Source organism: Stenella coeruleoalba, assembly GCF_951394435.1.
Source record: "Stenella coeruleoalba genome assembly, chromosome: 5".
Classification (NCBI taxonomy): Eukaryota; Metazoa; Chordata; class Mammalia; order Artiodactyla; family Delphinidae; genus Stenella; species Stenella coeruleoalba.
This window is the reverse complement of record NC_137150.1, coordinates 120,427,153-120,451,961: the sequence shown is the minus strand read 5'-3', so window position 1 is coordinate 120,451,961 and position 24,809 is coordinate 120,427,153. Positions and strand designations below refer to the sequence as shown.

The window sequence follows — 24,809 nt, the reverse complement described above, 5'->3', positions numbered from 1 at the left end:
AAAACATATACGATCCTAGAAGTTATGTATTCCTTCCACTATGTTACAGATAAGGAAAATAAGCCTCAAACAGTCCTTTAATAAGTCACTTATCACTTATTTAGCAAATAATTACCAAAGACTTCATCAAATTGAATAATAATGACACAAAATAAGATAAAGCTAATTATATATAATAATGTATAAAAATATGATGACAGAAAACCTAACAAAAAGTTTAGCCTCTTTTGTTAGTAAGATATTTCAAGTTACCTTAAAAGTGGCAACCATATATTATCTCTAGATAATATTAAATGTATTATACATACAGAAATTGAACTTATTTCCCCCCAAAGTGCAAAAACTATGTGAGAAGCATTTTTGGTGAATTTAACAATAAGAAGTGATTAACTTACTGCTAATATTCCTTTCTCTCGTCCTTATAATGCTTTATGATAATGCCCTGTATGTGCTTTTACATGCAGATTTATGTTTTTTAAATAGTAGTTTATAAATCTCTAGCCCTTTTTAAGAAGCTAATGAAGCTATGAAAGATGTGCTCCAGAAAAATAGAATGTAAATCAAATATAAAAACAAGGAATTCTTGTGACAGTGTATCTATGCAGGAGATATGTCACTGGAAATCCCAAAATGATTATATAAAGAACACACAATTGGATTTCCATATTACAGACCCAGAGAGCATACAATCCAAATAGCAGTCCAAGGGTGGTGGATTCCAGATTGAGGTCTTTAAAAGAAAAACAAATAGAACTGGAATGTTTGAACATTTAATTATTTTGTTGAAAGGCAAGTGGCAGAATTGTTTACTTGTATAAAGTTAATAATAACCACATAGAAAATCATGTAAGTCAAAATAATGAGACAATAAAGAGATGGAAAGGAAAAGTTATTGTACTGATATTATATTTCGCAGACTCATTATTGATCAGTGTTTATGTAGACATACTGTAGAGATTATCTGTTTAACCAAATACTTTAAGTATGAGGGATGATAAGGATGAAAATGTTGGTGGGAAGATTTCATCTACCTTGCAACTCTCATGAGATTATGTATAAAATACATAAATCACGAAATAGCCTTTCAATCGGGGAATCTAGAATATAGAGATAAGTTCTATGGAAAGTTAGCATTCGAATCAAGGATGGCTCCTTTGAAAATGTATGAATATGGAGAAGAGATAGAGAAAGTGAGTAAAAGTTTTCATTGTAAGACTCATAGACACATGTTTTTAAAACAATGAGGATATATTACATCAATGAAATTTTTTTTAAAGTTTAAAATTTACTGTTGAATATTTTTCTGATGCATTAACATATATGTCTTAAAAAAGCAGCTCTATTTTCAAACATGGACCACTGCATTACAAATCAGTTACCTTCTACAATGTGTATCCCCGTCCCCCAAATTATACACAAAACATGTGTCCAACTATCCTGTTTCAAAATAATCTCTTGTCATTTATCTTGCGTATCTTTTCTTAACTAGCAGCTATACTTTCTGTATACATTGATTGAGATACAAGCATCATAAATGCAGCAGGATATTGGTCAGATTTACATTTTATCTTATAAAGATTTGAGAATGTTCAAAGATAAGCATACATGTATGTCTTAGCTATTTATTCAGTTTGCAGGCAGTTCTAAGGAAACATGTATATTCTCAATTAGTTTGGAATTACTGTTTCATGTCTAAGAATTTGAGAGAAAAACCTGTATTCATCAGAAAATTGTGTATGTCTAATCTCTTAGAATTGGACGATTTTTGAATTTCAGTTGTTATTTTTTCTTCGTATATGTCCTAGCATTTTAGAGTTTCTATTCCATTATGTCCAAATCCTATTAATATATTGTAGATAAATTTTCTTCTTTAAAATATGCTAGATTTTAATCCCTACTATTAAATGCCTTAATCAGTATTATTTAAGACATCAATATATCCTTCTAAGCAGTAAACGTAATAAATTGATAAGTTTGCCAATGGAAATGACCCTCGACTAGGCAATACTGGTTTCATTAGAATTGCAAAAGGAGGGACCCGTAAACATCATTTTATACCATCTATGTTCCATCTCCTCTATAGAAACTTAACCCTTCAAAAAGGCAATTGGTTAGTACACGTTTTCCAACGCATGCCGCCTATCTGCATGGCCATATGAAGGGCTATCTTAAGAAATTCAAATTTATTTATGTTAAAATACAAAACTCTATTGAGGTCAGATACATAAAAAGTCAATTTTTGAAGCAAAATGATGTAAAAAGCATGAAGTTTAGGTCTTAAGATTTTAGAGATGAGATTATTATGATACTATATAAATGGATAATTAATATTATCCTCACACTTTTTGATTGATTCATCTGAAGTGAATGTAACAGAAAATAGAGCATATAATTCACAGACACCATTAGTAGATTTCTAGCCCATATAGATTTTAAACCATTTCTCTTATTATCCCCCTTCTGGTATGCAGTGTCTTATTAATGCATGCATAGTTCAATAACATTTCAGGCTGTTGAACTTTAGAACACAGCAGAGATGTGCAATTATATTTGGGTAATTCACTTTGAGAAATTGCTGGCATGTACTATAATTCTATCATTTAAACCTTCTCCTTTAATTTTATCTGTTGATAATTTCAATTATTTTATATTGCCAATAAGTCACTGATGACTATACCAGCGAGATTTTGTTATAGATGTTAGTCAGAGAAGCAAATTAGCTTAAATTATATACTGTGCAAAGACAGCATTTTTTTTGTAACACTGAGAATTGGCAATTAATATTAACTTTATACCTGGATTATTTGGGTGTACTATTCTTAGAAGACCATTTGTATCAGGTGCTTCTTCTTATTTTAGTACACACAAAGTTGTACATTCCTGAAAAACATTTGCAAGCTCTCTCTCACGGGTGCGTGCTCACTTGCTCACTGGTTTTGTTTTATTTGGCAGGTGAAATAAATTTCTTATAAATATACTGCTGTGGCCAAATGTTTGTAACGTTTTCTGTAATATCTGACTAGTATTTATGAAGCTATCATATCATATCAAGCCCTTTCCATGATTCTGCATTGCTCTATTTTGCCTAGAGACTGCCCAATTCCAAACTGTTCATCACTGCAACCATTTCTTTGCAATCTGCCCAACATGGCATCACAGATTCCAATTCTTAGAGGACCCTACATATAGCCTGAGAAAATTTTAGTCAAGTATTTTATACACCTTTTGAAAACACTGCCTCTTTGTTTTACAAAATCACACCATCATGTATTGCCTTAATTTGAATAATATAACATAATATAGGGATTTACAGTATCTTTAAGTAATGTTATTCATGATGCTTATTAGTGTTTTCTGCATTATAGATTGAAGTCCTTAATGTATTTTAAAAATTGCTTGTGAGTATGACCCATATTTTGTATTTCATTTAAACCACGTCGTACCTCCTATAAATCTAAGCATTTTGGCAAGTCAATCTAGCAACCTCATTTCATAACATTTATTTTACTGTTGTTTATTGCCAACCTACTATGTGCCAGACACTGTACTGAATATTAGGTACATTTGGCTAATACCATGACGCTCTATTCAGGTTCCTAACAGCAATTACCAACTTATTAATTTGGTGACTTATGGAAGAGCATAAAGGCAACTATAATTTTATTATACTTTCCTTTATTGCACTTCAAAAATATTGTCTATTTTACAAACTGAAAGTTTATGGCAACCCTCTGTCCAGCAAGTCTATCAGCACCATTTTTCCAACAGCATCATTTTTAATTAAGTTACATACATTGTTTGGCATTTTTGTAGACATGTTATTGCACACTTAATATACTACAGTAAAGCAGAAACATAAAATTTACATATACAACCCTGGAAGTCTATGAGGTTTGCAGCCCTCGCTTTAACACTTTACTCCACTGTTCAGTTCCCCGTTCGGGAGTCAATGACTCCTCCGTCAGTCCCTCCCCGCACGGCCTTTGCCGGTGCCCGTTCCCCAGTACCTGGTCAGGCCTCGCGCAGACTCCACGGCACTGTGACTGACTTGGGGGAGAGGCTCCACGCGCCCACAAGTATTGGGGTTTGCATGATAGGTGGAAGGAGCCAGACTCCCTACAGGCCAATTTGGCAGAAAGAGGCCTCTGGCACCGGGTGCACCCAGGTGTTTATCATCCCGGCCCTCCCCTTCCGGCTTCTGTAGAATCCCGTAGAGCCCCGAGATCCCGCGAGATCTTGCTTCTTCTGGGAAGTTGGTTCACAGGCTGCTGGGCCTCGGCCTGGTTTTGTGTTTCTCTGAGCTGCCCCGATGCTCGGCGCTTCCCAGCCCGTCTCCTCCCTGCGTGTTGATTGAAAACCTCTGGAGTGCCCGGGGTAAAGTCTGAAACTGGCCCCCGAACTCAAAAGGCAAAGAGAGACTGAAGAAAGAGGCCGCCCGCTCCAGATTGGTAGGTAGTTTTAATAAGCTTTTTAATAAGCAGTTTTAATAAGTTTTAATAAGCAAGGGACTTAATTTCCAGGCTTGTCTTGGGTGGCTCAAAATGTGTAGATCTCTGTCCCCACCTGCCAGAATCTAAAGAGTTTACATAGAGGCCTTAACAGGGTTCAGTCATGAATACAATCCAGATTGTCTCAACAATACATTACTCTCTTAAGGCCGAGTTCTTAAAGTGACTCCAAGTGCAGGAGAAGTGGGTGGGGACATACATTGTAAGGACAGACGAGGGGGTAAGGAGCCTCTAATTGCCTGAATCCAGCTCCCTAGTCAACTTGCGGTCCTATCCTCTTGATGACCTCCTTCAACACTCCACCCCTGATGACCCGCTCTTACAATCTTACGTGCTCCCCTCTTCTGCAGTGTGCCTTGAGCAGTCAGCAAGTGGGTTTATTAGCATGGAGGTAGCTCCTTTGGCAGCTATCTGGCCACACTGGAGGCAGATACCAACGGTATGGGCATACACAAGAGAAAACACATGTTAAGGTAATACTTCCCAAAGTAAGTAAGTTTTTTTCCACCAAGAGCCCCATGATCTGAAACACTGATTTGAGTCCCCTAGACTGAGGGCAGATGACTCAAGGCATTCATTTGTGTCCTCATGGGACTTAATAAAGATGATACATTAGCAGACTCATTAGGTATGAACATGCAACTTTCTGTTTGGATAATGGCACATTGTGAGACAGTGATAATATCCAAGGCCATCCCATTTTGGAGGACAGCTTTTCTCATTAGAGATATTTCAGTAGTTCTGAAGGACAGGCTTTGACCTTTAAGTCTTGCTGGGTCAATTTTGTAAAAGCTTCTGTGTGTGCTATGACAGCCTCCAGGCCAATGGAGGGAACAAAGAGAGTGGCCACATGATTGTACCAGTGGAAAACAGAATATGTCCATCTGGCCTTGAGGAGAAGGAAGTTGGCAAATTTTGTTACCATGGGGCAGATTCTCCCCTGTGCCCAGAGAAAACCCAGGGTGCAGCAGCCCAACCACCCAGGTGGAAGCCAGGGCCAAAGATTTGTGCCACACAACACTGGATCCCATTCGGTGCTACCTGATAAATACCTGGGCTGTCAAACCAGTTGCTATCCTTTAATGTGGCAGAATGACTATCTGGTTCTGGTGATATCCACCCCATATCCCTGGTACAATTGGGTTGGTTCTGTTTACAGTGCCTTTTCTGTTCCCAATATAAGTGTGCACGAGTGCTCAAATGTCTGTAACCTAGGGTAAGCCACATGAATCCGTCCCAAATATGAGTGTAGCCACCCATGGCTCTTATGCTAATATTTTTAGGACCCTTCTGATCAGCTGTTTGGTGTGCTGCCTAAGGAGTTTGGTTGACCAAAAAAAAAAAAAAAAAGAATACCCATGCCCAGTGTTACTGATAGTGTGTGCTGCAGGCCAGATTTCTGGATCAGTATCAGTAATATCAGATGAATTAAGAGTACTAGTCCTAGCTTTTTCTTCTTCCTTAATGCACTGCTTTAGGGCCCTCCATCCCCTCCCTGGAGTGATGATACCACCATGGAAATCCTGATGAGCTGAGAAGGGCACTTGCCCACACATACCCAGCAGTTGGATAGATTCCCTTGCTGGGCATATGAATGGGGCCACAGTTGAAAGCTGTTTTTATCAGTTGCCCAACCTGTGACTGGAAATCACAGCAGAAGACTAAGGTTGAAAAGATAGATATTTAGTAGCAACTTGTATGGGAAGGTCTTCCCTTTCAATAAGAATTACACTGTGGCCTGGTCCTTAGATATTAATGCGGCTGCAGCTTTAGGAACTTGACTTGGTTGTGCATACCATGCACGTTGACCAGGGGAGGCACTGCTGTCAGGCATGAGAAAATGGCCTGGGGATGGGACCTAATGCCAGACCAGGACCCCCACCTTGTCCCTTCTCTCCATGGTACGTGTATCAACAGGTCTAGCTTGCAGCAGGACAGTGGGATCCCAGGGGAGATTAAGTAGTTCCCCTAGCCCAGGGGTGTGAAGTAACTCGCCCATCCTGCTGGGACATCCCACTGCAAATTCCAGTAGATACCTCCTCTCCCAGGTGTGATATGACTTGGTATTCTCAGCACATTGATCCATGGTGAGAATGGGGGCAGTGTCTGTCTCTGGTGACTTGCAAAACTTAACAGTATTGTGTGTCTCAGCAGGGTGCCCCAGTCTGGCAAGTCTGGTGAGTCTGGCATATGGGGCAAAGGCCCTACTGGTTGATCATTCAAATGTACTATAGCTTGGCATAGGGCTTCCCTGGTGGCGCAGTGGTTGAGAGTCTGCCTGCTGATGCAGGGGACACGGGTGTGACCGGGTCTGGGAAGATCCCACATGCCGCAGAGCGGCTAGGCCTGTGAGCCATGGCCACTGAGCCTGTGCGTCCGGAGCCTGTGCTCCGCAATGGGAGAGGCCACAACAGTGAGAGGCCCGCGTTACGCAAAAAAAAAAAAGCAAAAAAAAAAAAAAGCTTGACTTTAGTCCACCTGGTCAAGGTGGTTTTACTTGTAGGTAATTTAATCTGCTGCTTTAATACTCCATTATTCCTTTCTACCAACCGTGCTGTTTGCAGGTTATAGGGGAGATGTAGTCTCCATCAATGTCATGATCTTTTGCCCAGTTTTGCACATCATGACCTTTGAAATGCAATCCCCAATCACTGTCTATTTGATGAGGGTATCTGTACATGGTACTCAGCTTCTCTCATCCCCTAATGGTGGCAGCCCAGTTTGCACAGTGACGGGGTAACTTGGGTTAGGCCAGACATGGTGTCTACACAATCTAAGACATAGTTAAAACATTTGCTTGGTGGGAGGTGGCCAATATAATCAGTCTGCCAATCCTTCACTGATTGGGAACTCCGACGGATGGCCCCAGATTTATTTGGCCATTGCTTTGGACGTTGTTTAGAACACACAGGACATGCTGTTACTGCATTAACCTAGTCATTGTATTTCAAGGTCAATTCGGCATCTTTGGCATTATGCCATCCCATCCTGGTACTATGTGGACACTCTTTCTGTGCACCCAATCTGCTGTTTCTACTGAAGGGTAGTTGTTAGGGCTCTTACTCAGGCTAGCGCATCAGCTTCGTGATTGCCAGGGGATCAGCATCTTATGAGCTGGGATGTAAAAGACAGTGAGAACTGCCTGAGGATCTTGCAGGAAAACCATGTTTTCCACGTGTCCTGATCCCATAAATGTTTATTCAACATCCTCCATCCCCCAACTTCCCATTATCCAAGCCATAGGGTTAATCCTTTTAGAATTATGGCCTGGGTTCCTGAGTTATCACTAGCCAAACCACTCTGAAGTTAGCCCACTGAATACTGTGCTTCGTTTCTGTTTCCATCCAGATGGTGTCAGTGTTGGGCTGAATAGAAACTGTAGTCCATGTGGGCAGGTGGCCCTGACTAGGGGCCTGTCTGTATGTTTAACTATTTCTCATTTTTAATTAAATACTACACCACATAACTCAGTAAATTATATATTAGAAAAGCATTAATGACAATAATAGAATAATTATTCTAATAATTATGAAGACACAAATATTTCATGTTATTCTGATCTCAGCCATTAAAATACCCAGAATTGGAAATGTCATTAAATTGAATAAAGGTTTTGATTAAAACTACACATTTAGACATTAACAAGCATGTAACATTTTCTGTCTGAAGCCTAAACTCTTCCATGTTCTCAGTTTAATCTATTTGCTACCTTCAAAAGAACTTGAAGAATAAATGATAATAAATTTATTTTTAACTTTCACAAATAATGTAGGGTTGACTCATGAGCAGGAAGATAAGAATATGACCCAATCATGAATCTGAATAAGTAAAATACTCTGAGAATAAATGGCTTTCCCAGCAAAGCATATTAATTTCTCTAGGACAGCAAGTAATTTAGTTAATCATTTTTTCTACCTTTGTACGTAGTACCCTGCTCTCCTGAAACATTTACATTTACCTTACAGGAGGAAATTGCTCATCACCAGACACCTTTACTCACCTGAGTCACTTTCCACTCCTATCAAGGCTCATTTTGGTTGAGAATTTCCCTGTCCTAAAAAACAAATATTTATGCCAGTATGTGTTCAAATTTTCTCAATATTTTAAATGCTTTGGCTCAAAATACCTTAGCAATTAGAATAAGTCCATTATTGTACTACTATAAATATACAGATATTCACTTTATTTTCAAACTGAGTGAACTGTATATTACACTTAGCTGTCAAATTTCCATTCCAGGAGATTCAGTAGGGAAACCAGGAGATATCATTAATACAATTTAAGGACTGAAAACAAAAATTAGTATGAAATACTCTCCTGCCATTGATTTAGCAGAAAAGACTGAGAGAAAATGAGCAGTAAAAATATGTGGTAACAGCAGGCATAAATTGTACTTGTTTTACTTAACACAGCACTACAACCTACCAGTTTGTGAAGTACAGTTATACTCTGAACACCACAGTTTGATGTCATTAATTAAATAATATGGCTATTAACACCTAAAATAGCAGTAGCTTGAGTAACACTATAATAAAATGATTACTATGAGCACATTAGGTAGGCAGTACAATAAAAGTTTGTAAGGCTCTCTAATTATTGTAATTTGGAGGAAAATATAAATGATGGTCCATTGATTGCTCTATAATATTTTCTGCTTTATGCAACAAGGATAAAAAGTATCATATAAATAATCACTTGCGGTAGTAATATACTGAAAAGGATCTGTGAGAAATTTTCATTTTTTCACTAAGACTATTTTGCTTTTAAGCTCATTGGTCTATGCATGTAAATTGCATAGCGATATTATAGGGGAGTGGAAGAGATAAATAAATGGAAGGAGCTTATTCCAAAATCAAATTGGAGGACTGCGTACAAATCACAGTGAGTTTCAGATTGTGACATTTATTGTAAATGGCAATAAAACATTGAGTTCTGTTGTAGAATCATTGTTTTATCTTCCAATTAAATGACAGCATTTATCAGATGTTTAAACAATGTGGTTCACAGAAAAGAAGTATTTCTGTCAGACCAGGCAAGGATTAAGAATTTCTGAATTCTGCATCCATCTCTAAAAGAATTCTACTTTCCAACTTGCATTTCATTACCTGCAAAAACGGCAAAGGGTATGACCTATATTTTCATTAAAGTTTTGAAGGAAAGAGGATGGGTGTGCTTCCATTCCTTGTGATAGAGCCACAGTTATTCTATACTATCCTAAAAATATAACCCCCTGAGTGACTTTCAACTTTCCTCTGCCTTTTACATATTAAATCAAAGGCCACTTCCTCTTGCATTGTTCGAAGCAATAGTTTTTATTTCATGTTACCTTAAAAGCACAGCATGAAACAGGACTAGGGCATAGGTAGTTAGTATGTGTGTTGTGGGTGAATAGGAGTGAGAAAAGGAAAAGTCAGAGAGAGACAGGAGAAGAGAGAAGAGGTCTGCAAGTGACTTTTCTCATACAGATTGTAAGGACTCCATTCATCCAGGGACATCTGAGAACCACAGTTGCCTCCCAGGATTGTCTGTTCAAAGGAAGGTTGTCTGGGACAAATATCACAGGGCTCCTCTCCTCCAGTGGTTCTTGTTGGGAGGGAGGAGAGGCACTCAGTGCACTTCCCAACTGCACTTGTCTGTGGTTTCCGTTTTAAAGAACCTGTGACAGCGCTTCCCTGGTGGCGCAGTGGTTGAGAGTCCGCCTGCCGATGCAGGGGACGCAGGTTCGTGCCCCGGTCTGGGAAGATCCCACATGCCGCGGAGCGGCTGGGCCTATGAGCCATGGCCGCTGAGCCTGCGCGTCCGGAGCCCGTGCTCCGCAAAGGGTGAGGCCACAACAGTGAGAGGCCCGCGTACCGCAAAGAAAAGAAAGGAAGGGAAGAAGGGAGGAAGGAACCTGTGACAGAAAGCAGAAAACCGTAGCCCATGTACTGGAGTGGGCTTGCTGAAGACAGAGGCTGGCCTAGAGGTGGGATGCAGAAAAATGGAACAGTCCGCCACACAGAGCCCCATTTTCCCTAGAAATCTCTAAAGGAGGGCAGATAACACCATCATTATGCTGGTGTGTCCGACCCCCCTTATTAAAATATACCTCATACAATATAGGATATATCATATAATCAGAGTTTAAGTTTAAAGGAATCTTACTATCCAACCTTAACATAGCCTCCTCTGAATTTTACTCTGTGTAGGACGGGAAGAGACAGAGGGTGACTGAGACTAAAAGGAGGTGTTACACTTAGAAAAATCTTCTAATATGAATGAAAAGCTGAAATAACAGGCTTTAGGAGTAGAATTTCTAGAATTTCTAAGAGACAAACAAAAGGGCATAGTTTGTTTTTGTAGTAGAAGTATCTGAGAAACATTCCCTCTACTTTTTAACAAATTATCCCTTTGACCTATGCAAATGTTCCAAAACTGTTAAAAAAGTGTCCTGCTTTAACCATTCATATCACCATAGTTCTAAATGAATATTTTGCGAATGCTGGTGAGAAATATATGTTTATAGTCAGTCTTTATATCTGATAAAGCCTGTTTTTTCAGTCACCAGCTTTGTACTCCTTTAAGGATATTGTTTCTGTTTCTGGCCTTGACATTTTTGTGTACAACTTATAATTAGGTTGTTAATACACACACACACACACACACACACACACACTCACTCTGCTGTAATTAATTTAAATCAATATAGATCAATTTGGGGAAAATTGCCATGTTTATAGTATTGAATTCTCTATTCCATGTATATGATCTGTCCTTTTATTCATTTATTTTTAATTTTTTTTTAGGTACTGTTACATATTTTTCTGTGTGGAGCTCTACCATGTATTTTGTTAGATTTAGTGATAGGCATGTGATTTTCAGGTTCACACAAAATTGAGCAGAGTACCTAGAATTCCCTTATACCCACTGCCCCCACATGTGCACAGCCAGTCCTACCATCAGTATCCCACACTACAGCGGCACTTTTGTTACAACTGATGAAGCCTATATGATACATCATTAACACCTGAAGCCTGTAGTTTACATTAGGACTCACTCTTGGTATTTATTGTACATTCTATAAGTTTTGAGAAAAATAAGGTGGCATGTATCCACCATCGTAGTATCATACAAAATAGACGTGCTGTCCTAAATATCCTCTGTGCTCCACCTATTCATTCCTTCCTTTCCCCAACTCCTGGCTACCACTGATCCTTTGAATGTCTCCACAGTTTTGCCTTTTCCGGAATGTCATGTAAATAGTTGGAATCATACAGTATGTGGCCTTTTCAGATTAGCTTCTATCACTTAGTAAAACACATGTAAGATCCCTCCATGGATTTCTTTTTATTGCCCGGTAGCATTCCATTGTCTGGATGTACTGTGTTTTATCTATCCATTCACTTATATTTTGGTTGCTTCTAACTTGTGGCAATTATGAAGAAAACTGCTATAAACATCTGAGTTTGATTTATTTTTTTAACATTAATTCAGCCTTGCAATAATGTAAACTTGGTCATTATATATTATCTTCTTATGTGCTACTGAATTCAACTTGTTAATTTCGCTTAAACTATTTGGGTTTATATTCATGCCAGAGATTTGGTGTTAGTTTCCTTTCTCGTACAGTGTTTGTAAGGTTTCAGTATTAATGATATGCTAGCTGAGAGTTTCTTTTCTTATACTGTTGTTGTAAGGTTTAAATATTCATGATATGCTAGCCTCATAGACTGTCTAGGAAATACTCCCCTTTTTTCTGTTTTCTGAAAGAGTTTCTATTAAACTGACAATACTTCCTCATAATACTGTAAGAATTCACTAGTGAACTTTTTTGGCAATGTTGTAAATAATTGATTCAAGTATTTTATAAATATAGAACTATTTATATTGATAGTTCTTTTTGAATTAGTTTGAAAATCTGTTTTTTTTCCCAAGAAATTTCTCTACTTCATATAATTTAAGAAATTATTGGTATAAAATTGCTTTCTCCGGTAACTTTTAAGATCTAACTGGTAGAAAGCATTCCTTGTTTTTCATCCCAATGAAGTATAACTTGTAGTTTTGATTTAATTTTTGATCAATCTTCCTAAAGATATGGACATTTTATTAATATTTTCAGAAAACCAGCTTTTAGCTTTGTTGGATTCCTCTTTTATATGATCAATTTCTAAATCAGTGTATTTTGTTCTCACGTTTATTATATCCTTTCTGCTATTTCCTGGGTGTTGTGGGGGCAGGGAGATATTCACCTACTTTTTGTGATGGATGCTTAAAATATTGATTTTTCAGTCTCTCTTTATCTCTATTCAATGCATCTATAAATTTCCCTGTAAAATTGGTTTTCCTGTGTCCACCATTTTTGTTATGTCATATTTTCATTATATGTGTAATCAAGCTGTATGCAAATTTATTTTTAGATTTACTCCTTAACTTATAAGTTTTGGTACTTATTTTATTTGTGAATGTCTGTTCCTTATTTTCTAAATAAGGATGTGAATATCCTAAATATAAATAAATATGTGGATGTTTAGGTTATATTATTATTATTAAGTTTTAGTTTAATTCTGCTGTGCTAATACAACACATTCTAAATAATTTTATTATTTAAAATTTTGTTAACACCTGATTTATGGTCTGCTGTGGTCTAAATTTAGGCAGTGTATATTCTATTTTGGTGAATGCTCCACGTGAACTTGAAAATAAAATGTTCTGCTGTTGTGCGTATAATGCTTTATAAATGAAAATAAGGTTCAGCTAGTCAGTTATATTATGACATCTCTAATTTACTTACTGACATTATCATCTGATTGTTCTATAATTTACTGATAGAGACGTGTTTAAAATCTGCAATGTAATTAAGGAATTGTCCTTCTATTACAGTTATCACTTTTTTATGTAGAACAAATAAAAATATAGTATTTTTTTCTTCCTAGAATTTAACTCTTATCAATGTAAATTATCATTTTTTATTTCTAGTAACACATCTGGCCTAACATTTTATGCAGTACTGGTACATCTATAATCACATGCTTTATTTTTAATTAAAGTATAGTTGTTTTACATTGCTATATCAGTTTCAGGTGTGCAATCAATAATGATTCAATATTTTATATATTATACTCCATTTAAAATTATTACAAAGTATTAGTTAATTCCCTGAGCTGTACATTATATCCTTGTGTCTTATTTATTTTATACCTCACAGTTTGTATCTCTTAATCTCCTTCCCCTATTTTGCCCCTCCTCTCCACCTCTCTCCCTACTGGTAACCACTAATTTGTTCTCTGTATCTATGGGTGTATTTCTGTTTATTATATTCATTTATTTGTTTTATTTTTTACATTCCACATATAAGTGATAACATACAGTATTTATCTTTCTCCATCTGACTCGTTTCACTAAGCATAATCCCCTCCAGGTCCATCCGTATTGTTACAAATGGCAAAATTCCATTCTTTTTTATGGCTGAGTAATATTCTATTGTGTGTATATGTATGTACACAACATAGGCGTTAACTCTTTTTTACATGTTTGGTAGAATTCCCCTGGGAAGCCATCAAGTCCAGAATTTTGTTTAATGGAATTTTTTTGATTACTGATTCAATGTCAATACTAGTAATCAGTCTGTTCAGATTATCTGTTTCTTCCTGATTGGAAGACTGTGTGTTTCTAGGAATTTATCCATCTCTTCTAGGTTGTCCAATTTGTTGGGATATAACTGTTCATAGTGTCCTCTTGTAATTGTTTGCCTTTCTGTGATACCAGTTGTAGTTTCTCCTCTTTCATATCTTTGTTTCTTTGTGTCCTTTCTCCTTTTTTTCTTAATGAGTCTGGCTCAAGTTTTATCAATTTTGTTTATATATGTAACATTTTTTTTTGTTTGTACTAGCATGGTGTATATTTTTTAAATGATTCTTTTACTTTGAATGCTGAGTATCCTTATAGTTAAAATGCATACTTTATAAGCAGCATATAATTAGTGGTGTAGTATACTTCTTGTAGTACATTTACAGTATATAGTTGTTGGCTAAAAATTTATATTTCTAATTGGAGTATTTCCTTTATTTATACCTAAAAGCATAGCGGTATTTTTGAAATCAAGTCTAACACCATACTTTGCTATTTTTTCATCTATTCTTTCTCTTTTTTCTTTACCTTCTTTTAGATCAAATGGTTATTATTCTTCTGTTTATCATTTTATTAATATTGTGATTATAGTTTTTAACAGTTTCAATATTTATTATAATGATTAGCTATGTATCTTTGAATCATTACAGTACATCCAAAATTAATACTAAGAATTTTTAAGGCAAACAACTCTTAAATTCCATTTGCTCCCTTCTATCTACCTACTGCTGATGAATATTTCAATTCACATGTATTTTAAATGCTGAAAGACGTTATTTTTATTGTTTTGATAGTCAGTATTTATTTTTATTTACCAACCTACTTACCGTATTGAAATGTTAGTTTCTTCCTTCATGACCATGCTCCCACATAGTTCCACATATGACCTTTACCCTTTGTATGGAGAATGTCGTTAATAATTATTTAATGTTAATCATTACTTTAGGGCTTATATTCTAATTTCCTATATTCTGACTAATTAATTTGTGTGTGTATGTGTGTGTGTTTTAATTTAAAACGATACCTTTATTTTACTTTAGTGGTTTAAGGCATTTTCTGAGTATAAAATTCTGACTGAATATGTTTTTCTGTTTTTTTTTTCACCCTTCAGCCATTTAAAGATGCCAGGTTGTCTTCTGGCTTTAAACAGTCTCTATTTTTTTTCTGGACAATAATCTATGTATATAGATGACTCTGACCTAGTTGGGTCTTTTCTTTCATTTGTTGGTAGGCCTTGACAGATTTCCTGTTTACCCTTTCTTCTAAGGGGTCTTAACAACATGCATAGAATGGTTACTAGGGCCTCCACTTCCTCAGACCCAGAATTATAACTTCAGGAGTCTCTGCATCATCCATCACATTGGCAATGTCTCTGCTCAGACTTTTAAACAATATGTGTATAAATACATATATATATATATATATGTATATACACACATATATATATCACTTAGGGGTAGGCAAGTATCTCTAGGGAAAAATACATGCTCAGTTTAAACTCAATTCTCATCTCTCTGGGATCTTGTTCCACTCAACACATAGCCACTTTCAAAGTCTAAATTTCAGTAGTGTCTCCAATTCAGTTACAAATGGAATCCCATGGCTGCTGCTTCCCACTTGGCCTCTATTCTCTTTACTCACTGTATACTCTTCTCTCTACAGTCTCCTGGCTGACTTGATTGCTCTCTGCAATCAAGAGAGTAATTTTTGGGGGGGGGCGGGGCGAATTGGGGGTAATTTTTCACAGATTTTTTTCTCAGTGAGGTTAGTTAATATCAGCTTCTCTGTCATTTCCAGAAACAAAAGTTTGTGGTAGTCTCTTTATGTGCCATCCTAACGTCCCCTCTAGTACCCACCACAGTGTGTCACACTCATACCTCTTCAATGAATATTAGTTTAATGAAGGATGTACAAACCACTTAGAAAGATAATCCCTTAAAACTACATGTAAATGAGAGCCATGCAAAATTCTAAATCTGTGAGTACTTTTGAGAACTGTCCAAAATATGGAGTGAATTCTTTTCAATGAATAACAATCAAAAATCTTAACTGTTGTATAAAACTGTTTGTTTAGAGAATCTGACTACAGGTTAGATAAGTAAAATAATAATCATAGTGTATTAAAGAATCATCTGTGAACGGAGAAAAGGAGCATTTTGAATCATACTATACTGGATGGAAAACTTGAGAAGGCTTCCATGAGGTCAAACTTTGCATAAAACCTGAAGGCAAATTAATAATCCAAGTAAAGAATAAGGAAAAGGTCATTGCAGACAAGAGGAATGGCACATGTGAAGGCCCAGAGGTATGAAAGTAAATCTAAAACATGAGAAAGGTGCATGCAAATGTAACTAAATGCTAGGGGCATAATTGTTCCCATTAAATATTAGTCAAATAAAGAAATGATAGAATTATAAATCCTTGACATTTGTTAATCCCATAGTAATCAACTCTATGTATGAATAGCCTTAAGAATGGCTCTGATAAATTATGAAAGATATCAGGATATAGAGGAAGATTGAGTTATTGAGGAGTAGAACTCAATCCATATTAGCTCAGATGTTAGAGAAAGACTACTATGCTTTCTACAGAATATTCACTCCTGCTACTCTTGGGGGCTTCATTAGATCAATCACTCTTCTGCTAAACACAGAACGCATTTTCTTATGTAATAGACATTCTAGATAAAAACCCAATGTTGCTTTGAGATCAGCAGTTCAGTATCATCAGATCTCTATATTAATTAGTGGTGCAAGTGGTTTAAAGTACAAATTCCATTTACCTTTTTGAAATGGAAGTGTTGATGTGTTTTCTAAAAATACAATGTAAGCAAAATGGTTTTCCCCTGCAGATAATTTTTTGATTGAAGAGATTATTATATCATGGCCTTACCTCCGTTCTCAGTGCTGCCAAATAGTAGGCATTCATTAAATTGTAGTTAAATATATGAAAATTAACCTTAAGGAAGTGGTTAAAATCATTGTTTGTCAGCAATATTAAGGTTACACATTGTACCTCTAGAAAAATTTCTGATTGATTTAAACGTATTACATGTAATGTATAAAAATACTCAGACCCTCATTAAAAGCGTCAGACTTCTGAATATCAAGTTCACTTAACACTTTATTGTATTTTAGACATACTTAGTACAATCTACAAAAATTGATTGTTATAAATCCAGAAAAAATATTTTTTCAGGAAATACGTAAGAACTAAAGAAAGAAATCGCTTTTCAGTTTTTAAAAGCAGCACAAGGGAACTTAAAAACCTGAAATAAGAAACCTAATAACTGGCAGCTTAAACTTGTGATTCAAAACTAGCATTAAAGAATTAGGATGGCCTTGTAAGTGCAACACAGAGTTTCTAAGGAATAGTAAAAAAAAGAATAAGTTTAATTGCCAATATCTTACAAATGGGTTTCATTTTACTACTTTAAAGTGTTGCCCTATTTTAACATCCTTTTCTAATTAAAAACCATGTTTTAAGAGCCTAAATGTTGATACTGCTTCACCCTTTTATTTTTAATTATTGATATGTACAGGCCTAAAGATATATTTCTTAGGGCCCATGCTGGCCCAAATGAATTCAGTGGCTAATTTTCTAGGATAAAGATTTCTATACCAATCTGTAAAAATCAAAGAAGTGGAACACTGCAGACTTAAAACTGTCACCAGTTGTTCAAACTCAGACTACGCTTCATAGGCAAATAAGTGGAGCTGCATACTTGAAGTTCCCTTAAATGACCCAGTAGTATTTTGTTGTATTTATAAATTACTATAAATTACCCTGATGATGATAAATCTGTGATTACAGCTATATTTAAGAAAGTGATAGATCCTTGGAAGATGGTCTACAAAATAACTCCTTTAAAAGGTCTTTCAAAGAAATGTGCATTTTATTAAAAAAAAAGCTTAGCTTTTGTAAGGCAACTCTTAACTTCATTTAAAGCTGGCTTTATATATTTTCAAATACTGTGTGTTACTAATAAACAGTAACCATGAAATAATTAAAACAGTAAAGATATTCATTATCTTATTGTTACCAAAAAAATGGCAACATATGGTAACAAAAAAATGCTACCTTCATTTTTTAAACTGGAAATAGAGTTTCTTTTCCAGTCTTATTTTTGACTAAACTTACCTTTGTTCTAAAACTCCTGAAGTCAGTATTCATCAGAGTGTGCAGTGTCTGGAGGCAGAGAAGCAGTCCAATCATGTAAACCTGAAAAATTGAGAAGAAAACTGATTTTCTCTGCTCTTCTTGCACTACTAGCTTTATTTAGCAAAGAGAAACAATAATAAAATAAAGGATTTGAGCTTCCAGAGTAAAGCCCAATAAATAACAATAAAAATGTTTTAAAATTGACATTTAGAAAATTGTAGAGTGGCAAGTAAAAGAAATGTAAAAGGCTTTGAAATTTTCAATTGCACAATATGTCTCTGTCCTGCAAATAATATGAAAAAGCACTCATATAAAACTCTCAAGTGGTTGGTTGTTGAGGAAGTGAAATGTTGTCAGAGCATATCTAACGAAAGTAGCAACGGGAAGCAGCGGAAATCATTTGAAGTGTCACTTCGAGGAACTTACTTTAGATATAGTTTTCCTTTTGTTTTGCTTTTTCTTCTACAAGAAAGGTACTGAAAAAGAAGTCCAAGTTCATTCTCTTTGATGTGTGAGTGAAATAAATCACCAACTTAATTTTAGATCTTGAATTGGTTAAGATTTCAAATCTATGGAAGCGTTTCCCATGTAGGGTTTGAGAAGAAGCATTACCAAACTACCTCTGTCTATTATGTGAAATCCTTATTAATTACAATAGCTAACATGTATGAAAAACTAACTATGGTTGCAGTCATTGTGCTAGGTATTTTCTTGAATTTTCTCCTTTGGGCCCTATGACAACTCCATGAAGGGACTATAATTATCCTCATGCTACTGATGAGGAAACAAAACTTTAGAGATTCTAAGTAACTTTTCTAATATCGAGGAGCTCAAAGCAGCTGAGATGGAATCTAAACCTGTGTCTGCTGCTTCTAGAAACTAGTTCTTATTTTCATGCCATACACCTTCTGCCATTGTATAAGTGTATTTCTGATAACCCCCGCTTTTAAGCAGAGAAGCATTATTGTTTTATGTGTTAGTGTTGTAATGGCACCCACTGTAGACATAAAATGATGTATCGTTCATGAGTTGACAGTTTTTTAACCATATTGACACTTTTGAGGAAGAGGGGGAAACTTATATGCTTAGAATCTACACTCTAATGGTTCAGATATGTACTGTTACTTACCTACATCATTTTTATAATCAAAACTACACTCTATTTCCCATTTTGTATTGAATAAAATGGAGGTCACAAGTGTTAAACAGTTTGCCATTTTGGTAACTTTGTTATCACATTTGGTTTCTCTCTCTCTCTCCTCTGTCTAGATAGAGAGAGGAGAGAGAGAGAGAGAGTAGTATATAGGTATATAATACATACTGTACCCTGGTTCTCATCAGCCTTTTTCCAATGAGTCTTGGCATCCATTACTGAATCTTACCTGAAACAATTATTAATATCATAGTCACTAAAGATATTTTTAAAGAATCTCTGACATTCTATCATCCCCATACATTTAGTAGGTGGACGTCAACTCTAAATGAATATTTTTTCTCCCTCTTGACATAATCACCCATTTATTTATTTAAATATGAGTACATTTCTCATTTTATTTATTTGGTTGTAATTTATAGGTATTGTTATTATTTTGATAGTCCCAGATTTATCCAGTGGGAGCCCCTTCAAACTGGATCCAGTGTCCTTCAGTGTCCTACTTTTACATGCCCTAATTTTCTTTGAGTACATCTTTACTTTCTGGCCAATGAAAAATAAAAATTAAAAAAAAAAGCTATTCCAGGCTCATCTTATACTTTACTTCTCCAGTCCTGAAATCAGCCAATTATTCAAGGAGCCTTAGATCATATGTTCACACTGGTAACCCCAATCCCAGTAGAGCACCACCGGCGTTGTTTTATTCTGTCTCCATTACTATGTAGATAAGGTATTACTTCAGCAATGAGAAAGCTGGCTCCCTTTATCCATAATAAAATTATTTTTGCTCAAACTAAACAAAAAAAGAAAAAACAAAACAAAACTGGGTCTGGGGGCAGTTATTTCTCATATCACTGTCCCCAGACCCAAGCCTGTTCATTATAATTTAGATTTTGTCTGGATTTTTTTTCTTTCTATTTGTAGATGATACATTATCATTAAAATTCTGCTTTTTAAATTACTCTGGGTAGTTCTTTCCTCCTCTTTACTGTAGTCATATTAGTCATTTGAAATACAGACAGGTTTTTTCCATTCTAATTGATTTTATTTTAATTTTGTAGGTTGGGTTCCAAAATTAAAGACTACAATAAAGGTATATTTAAAGAAGTTTCACACCATAAGCTTCAACACTTCCAAACATTTTTCCACCCACTCACTATAAATACCTATAAATAATTAAAATTTTGTCTGGCTTATCTCTATCGGATTGCTTTTTGCGTAACTAAGCAGATACATGAATATTTAATTATTCCTCTTTCTTACAGAAAAAAATGTAAAATACATTCTCTCGTTTGCAGTTTGCTTTTCTTATGTAACAGTATATCCTAGAAATCACTCAGTTAGTTAGTTAATGGAAATGCTACACATTCCTTTTTGCAGCTGCATATTACTCCTATCTGAGGATTTGCTGCAGATTACTTCATCTCCCTATGTATGGGCATCTAGTTTGTTTCCAAAATTTTGTAATTAGAAAGAATGATGTAATATATATTTTCATATTATTAGAAGGCTACCATCAGTGAAGTTTCTGGGTCAAAATGTAAACACATACATAAACAATCAATATAGCCAAATTTTCTTTCATATTGTGTGAATCTGTGAGAATGCTCATGTTCTCACAGCCTCACCAATAGAATATTTTAAAAAGCTTTTCGTATTTCATAATCTGATAGATGAGAAATGGTATCTCAGTGTAGGTTTGATTTGCATGATTTGTAATGTGAGAATGAGAACTTCTGATATGTTTAAAGGTCATTATATTATTTTGTGAAATCCCTATTCAAATGTTTTGCATATTTCCTACATAGTTGTTGGTCTTGATTCCATCAATTATAAGAATGTTTTATACAATTTAAACATATATTAGCTCTTTATTTCTGATATATGTTGCAAATTCTTCTACTTTCTGTCATTTGTTTTCTGTCTGTTTTTGTGTTATTTAGGACATGCAAGTTTTTTTTTTAATCTTTTTCAAAAATTTTCATCTCAGATATATTAATCTTTTCTTTTATTGCATCTAGATTTCGAGTCAGATTTAAAGATTCTTTCCCATCCCACATTCTTTCCCCTCTCTAATTCAGGTTAGAGAGGAATTCACCCACAATTTGAATGCTTCATGTCTTTTAAAATTTATTTCTATCTATCTGTCAGTCTATTTATTTTACAGTTAGATTCATTTCCCTTTCAATAAATGAGTTGAGCCCATTAACATTTATGGATAAGGTGATTAGCCCCAATATGGGACTCAAGTTTTACATTATTTTATGTTATACTTACTGTGTTTATTATACAATATTTATTTTTTCTTTCTCTGTACAATGTGATTTCTTACATAGTTTTTAAAAATAATTTTGATATTTAAGAAAGTTTGCATTTTTGTTCTAATTTTTTCCTCTGTTCTGACTCCTTTTAAAGTTGTCTTTAGACTCCTGTTATTTTATTTAGCCTTTGAATATCTGGTTAGTCAGGTTTAACGCCAGACAGAGGAAGATAAATACTGCATGGTATCACATATATGTGAAAAAAAAGTTGAACTTACACAAACATAAAAACAGAAAGTAGAAAAGTGGTTGCCAGGAACTAGTGGCTGGAGAAAGTAGGGAGAGGTTGGTAAAAGGGTACAAATTTCAGTTATAAGATAAGTAAGGTCTGAGAATCTAATGTAAAACATGGTAATTATAGTTGATAACACTGCATTGTTGGGTATTTTTGACTCACCCCTATTTTCTATGCATCAGATAATGGGCCCTACCTACTTTATTTTTTCTTTCTCTCATCTCTCTTTGCTATTATATTAATTCTTCTTTATTAGAACATATAATATTTATATACTTTTCCTCTATATATGTATCCACTTTAAAACAATTTAGAACTACTTTTAACTATATGAAATGTTAACCATCATTACTTTTGCCAGTGTTTCCTCCTTTATCTCTTCTTTGAATGAAGGTCATCCTTTTGTAGATTCTCAAGAATTGTGGGCTAGTGTATTCCGAGTGTTGTATTTTAAAATTTGTTGTGTTTGCTGTTCTGTATTGTTCTGTATGCTTCTATAGCCTTAGTATTAGAAGGATAACTAGGTTGGATATAAAATCCTTACCTCTTACTGTATTTACCAGCCTGCTATTCTCCTCAACTCCCAAATAATCATGTGTGTTCATGTTGATCTTTGCTTACTTTTGTATCTTGAGTATTTTAGGCTGAATGTTTATATCCCCCCACCCAAAATTCATAAATTGAAACTTAATTCTCAATGTGATGGTATTTGGTGATGTGACCTTTGAAAGTGATTAGGTCATGAGAACAGAGTCCTCATGAATGGAATTACGGTCCTTATAAAAGAGACCCCACAGAGCTCTCTCATCCCTTCTGCCAAGTAAGGGCACAGCAAGAAGACAGCAGCCTAAGAACCAGGAAGCAGGCTCTTACCAGACACCAAAGCTGAAGGATCCTTCAGCTTGTACTTGTTTAAGTCACTCAGTCTATGTTACTTTTTTTTTTTAGCAGCCTGAATGAACAAAGACATTTTGTCATATGGATCTGTGTTTTTAATTCCCTGTTTCAGATCTAATTAGTTTTGTTTTCTTTACTTTTAACTCTAATCATTTGTGAACATTACCAAAACAAAAGTCTTTCTTTGTCTCTCCCTCTTCCAGCACTACCTCATGACCCATATCTCTTTTTCCATCACTTATTCTGTCTCACTATTCTTCTATAGGTGACAGTAGTAGAAGGGAAAAAGAAGCATATAATGATTAATAACATAGCATTATGTATGTCTCTAGTCTCCAAACAATTATCACATGGGTAATATCTATATTTTAATCATTTTGGTATAAGACTAACACAGTATTCACCTTTAGTTGATACTTGGTGATGTGTGTACGATTTATTTAACTGTTAACAATTTTTTTTTACTTTTAAAATGTAATTTTGGGAATAAAGAATAATTATTGCTAATTTCAGATAAGCATGACTCCTAAACTTGCATTTTATATCTTATAAGAAGAGCAACTACAGTAATTGAATCATGCAGATCATATGTTAATTTTATGGGCAAGTACATCACTGCTGTAACAATTCCCAACTTGCCCCATGACTAAAATTGCCCAGGTTATAATACCCTACTCAAGGTTCAGAACTATGCATTTAGTAGCTAAGTATTGTGAAGGGAGCTAACAAGTATAGTGTGAGGAAACATGCAGAATGAAGCACATTTCCAACTGGTAAAAATGAAAAAATAGCAAAGCTGGTCCTAATAACTCAATCCCTGACAGTTTTCTGATTCCAATTATCACCCAAGCTTATGGGAACAATAGCTTTTCACTTCCCATACAATAATCGGTCCGTCCTCAGAGTCAGAAAAGTGAATTTATCGAAAGGGGGGGGAATTCCAGAACAAGTCTACAGCCCAAAGCAGCAGACTGTAGGGACTCCAGTGCCAGGAGACCAGGCTGATGGTGCCACAGTTTGTGTTGCTGATGGACTTAATAAAGCTTTTGCTGGTTATCAGTTGTGATCTAGATACCTAGAGACCTTTTTTGCTGGTGATTTTAGAGCAATTTAAGGAAAAAAAGAAGAATGAGAGTTTTAAATTGTATTAAGTGATTTGAAGCAGAAGTCAAACCAGTTTAGTTTTATATTATCTATCTATAAGTAGATAAGGAAATATTTAAATTAAACCAGTTTATACATATGAAAATTTTAAACATGGCTTGACATATAATAAGCACACAAAATTTGTAGCTGTTGTTGCTGCTGAAACATTTCCCCGGTGTAGCCAGAGCTCTGAGCCTGCTGAAAACTTGGCCCAAATAGTGCTCTCACATGTTGCTTAATTGCAGCCTGACTTGAATTCTCTACTGCCTGAGGCTTCTCTGGTTACAAATACAAGAAGCCTGGATATTGAAGCATAAATATGTGGAGGAATCAAAAAAGTTAGGCATTTCTGATACCTTCCATCCATCTCCTTAAAAATATGTGCCATCTTCATTCTGTATTGTTCTTACATGACCCCGGAAGTATATCTGCTGGTGTTACTCTGACTCCAAAAAGCATATGTGACAACAAAATATGGAAAAGTGAAATCACCATCCAGAAAATGGCTAAATCAAAAAGAAACATGAAAGACGATGTGCACATACATTTTCTGAGTGATCAATTTAGAAGTACAAAGTAACTAAAATGTCAGGTAGAGATGAATTTAACAGAATAGAAGATCCTCACAAGAGATACTCTGTTTAATTCAATAATGTAGGAAATTGACTAAAGTACTTTTCATGTGTTGACTTCATTGACATAGACATGACCGATATCTGGCTATCATTGAAATAAGAAACATTCACTCTTGGAAGCTCACTGGTGGGGATGATTCAAGAGGA

At 35.4% G+C, this 24,809-nt stretch overlaps 1 long non-coding RNA gene across 1 annotated transcript in view; it reads left to right on the top strand.

Moving 5' to 3' along the window:
* Positions 1 to 4,352: 4,352 nt before the first annotated feature.
* The window catches only part of LOC307187107, a 97,117-nt gene continuing 76,660 nt past the window's right edge, over positions 4,353 to 24,809 (top strand). The window contains exon 1 of the long non-coding RNA XR_013828531.1: positions 4,353 to 4,448. This is a non-coding gene — a long non-coding RNA (uncharacterized lncRNA). The remainder of the gene's footprint in view (positions 4,449 to 24,809) is intronic.